Here is a 2,961-nt window from a genome sequence, read left to right on the forward strand (position 1 = left end):
TGGGGGGAGCAGAGCCCGCGTGGTCTCTCGGGGGTGCAGTGCAGTCTCTGTTGCTGTCTGTGCCGCTCTAATTTATTCTTATTGATCTCCTGTTTGTGTGCTCACTCGGCACAGAAACTGTTGAAAATCCCGGCGCTGAGCCGGTGCGCCATGTCTCCACACAGTGCCGAGGGGTTCGGCGTGAGCTGCCGGTGTGGAAATGGTATTTTTCCTCGGGGTTCCACCTTCCATGCGTGTGTTGTCATGTCAGAGCAGTGGAAACAGATGCTTTCTGCATTACAGGGCACGCAGTGTGCGTGGGGAGCAAGGAGCCGTGCTGCTCCGACATCCCCACGACCTGCCAGCAGCTCACCATGTGGGTTTGGGAAGCCTCGCAGAGGTTTTCCATCTTCACCCTGTTCTTCCTTCCCTGCCTCTCCCCGTTTTGGCTGGGGCCAGGGTTCAGCCTGTGTCTGCCCTGCACACAGAGCCAGCCCAGCAGCACTGAATTCCCCTCAGCCTGCCCTGGGACCCCTGTGGAGCTGCGGACGTGCTTCCAGCAGCCTTGGATTTGTGCTGCCCATTGTAGCACGGCCTGGAGTCTAATTTGGGCAGGAGAACCACCCACAGGCTAACGCTCATACCCCTTTGTCCTGGGAATTTGCTCCTGTTCTGCCTTTGCAGCCTCTTGGGCTCCGTGTGATGAAAGGCAGGAGCAGTTCCCGGCTGTGCTCAGCTCCGCACGGATCCTGCTTTCCCCTTTAAGCCTGCGCACGCGGTTCCTGCTGGCGTCAGCGTGAGGGAAGAGCCGAGCAGGATCCCCAAATTAAACCAGGGCTGAGGCTGTGCTCGGGAGGTTTGCAGAAGGGCTGAAGCAAGCAGCAAACGAGCTGCTTTAAAAATAGCTATATGGAGGTGTGGCTCATCCCGGGCTCAGAGAGCATCCGTGGGCTGACATGGTCTTCCTCCCGCTGGGATTGGTGTGCGTGGTCCAGCCACCACCGCTGCCATTGGCGCTGGGGGCTCCCTGCCTGCACACCCCCTCGGGTTTTGTGCTTGCTGAAGGGGTTTTAGTGTGAAATAAGCTTTATTCCTGCCTGCTGAGGTATTTAGCCACTGTGAATTCCTCTCCGTTCGCTCAATGTTGCTGCAAGGTGTTCCAGAAACAGGTTAATTAGAGGTGGAGGAGCAGCCTGCGGGTGCTAGCGGCACAGGGAGCCACTGAGCAGAGATCTCTGTGCAAGGCCACCTTTAAATCTGCTGAAAATCCAATTCTGAGTAAAGTCTTCTGGGCTGAAATGAGACACTCGAGCAGGTCTGTGAGCCTGGGACTGGCCAGGGCTGGGGAGGCAGCCCTGGGGCTGGGCAGGACACTGCTAAGGCTGGGAATGGGAAATTGATGCTAGGAGAGCAGCTCCATCTCCATCCTCCTGTTCACGTTTCAGACCCACTTACGGGCCTTGACTAGATGATCCTCAAGGGTCCCTTCCGGCTCTGGTGATTCTGTAGTTCTTCCACATTGCCTGAGCATCAGACCACGCAGGGAGCCTGGAGCTGTGGTGCTGCTGGCACTGGGAACCATAGAATCATGGAATGGTTTGGGTGGGAAGGACCTTAAAGCTCATCTCATCCCACCCCCTGCCACGGGCTGGCACACCTTCACTAGCCCAGGTTGCTCCAAGCCCCATCCAGCCTGCCCTGGAACCCTTCCCAGCAGGAAGCATGCACGAGTCCTCGGCTGCCTCTGCCGGCCCTCGCTGCCTCCCCACAGCGAGTGAGAACGCGGCAGCCGCTCTCCAATTTATTTTTATCTTGTTGATCACATGCTTTTTAATGTTAAATGTTCTGTGGAGGAGGAAATTTCTGCAACTGCAGAATGAATAGGAGTTTAGGGGGTTTCGGTTGAACTCGATAACCAGTTTTTGCAAACCCCAGGCTCGTGCTGACAACCTGCAGCAGCTGAGGGATATTAATGAAAATGTTCCCGTTCTAATTGTGGCTCTGTGTGCATGGAGCAGCTCTCTCCTCGCGCAGTCCTGGGCATCAGGTGCTTCAGGGCACTGCCTGGTGGCACCAGCCAAGGTGTGACCTCTCGAGCGTCTTTGTGCCTGACTTTGGGGTGCAGGTGGATGTGGCCAAGGCTTGGGAGAAGCCAGGCATGGATGAGCAGGATAGAAGCAGCTCAGAGTCTCGGAAGGAACAGGGAGATGCTGTGCACATGGATCAAGTGTCTGTGCTCAGGGTGAGGATGCCTGACAGGATATGCTGTGTGGCTCCTAGAACCACCTGGGCAAAGTTGTTTTCTTACCATAAGCACATCGGGTTTAATTTTATTTTAAGCCATTAAAGAACTGCCCAATTTCCTTTCATCTGATTTCATCTTCCAGCTCTGTTACAGCTGCCAGGGTGACTGAAATGAGACTTCATAGGGTAGACTGGGATTCTCCTTCAATGCAGACATGTTTCCAGGGCTTGTATTTCAGAGAATCATGGAATGGTTTGGGTTACCATAAGCACATCGGGTTTAATTTTATTTTAAGCCATTAAAGAACTGCCCAATTTCCTTTCATCTGATTTCATCTTCCAGCTCTGTTACAGCTGCCAGGGTGACTGAAATGAGACTTCATAGGGTAGACTGGGATTCTCCTTCAATGCAGACATGTTTCCAGGGCTTGTATTTCAGAGAATCATGGAATGGTTTGGGTGAGGTGAGACAAAAGGGTTTGAAGAGGGGTGGCCATGCTGTTGGAGAGGTTACCTGGAACACAGTTGTTACTTCTTAAATGTACCGTATCCCAGGAGCAGAGATCAGTGGAAATCATCTGCTCTGTGTGAGACTTGAGCAGTGCAGTGCAGGGAAGAGGTTTTTGGAGTTGCCTGTGCATCAGCCATCAGAGTGCAGGAGGTGCCAGCAGTGTGAATCTAGTTGGAGCAGTGCAGTGTCCCTCTGTGCAGCAATCCCAGCTTCGAAGGAAGCTGCTC

At 53.9% G+C, this 2,961-nt stretch overlaps 1 protein-coding gene across 1 annotated transcript in view; it reads left to right on the forward strand.

The window, feature by feature from the left end:
* The window catches only part of ANKRD11 (ankyrin repeat domain 11), a 33,376-nt gene that overhangs the window by 13,796 nt on the left and 16,619 nt on the right, over window positions 1-2,961 (forward strand).

The sequence above is a fragment of the Acanthisitta chloris genome, unplaced genomic scaffold (genome assembly GCF_000695815.1).
Source record: "Acanthisitta chloris isolate BGI_N310 unplaced genomic scaffold, ASM69581v1 scaffold4826, whole genome shotgun sequence".
In the NCBI taxonomy this organism is placed as follows: domain Eukaryota; kingdom Metazoa; phylum Chordata; class Aves; order Passeriformes; family Acanthisittidae; genus Acanthisitta; species Acanthisitta chloris.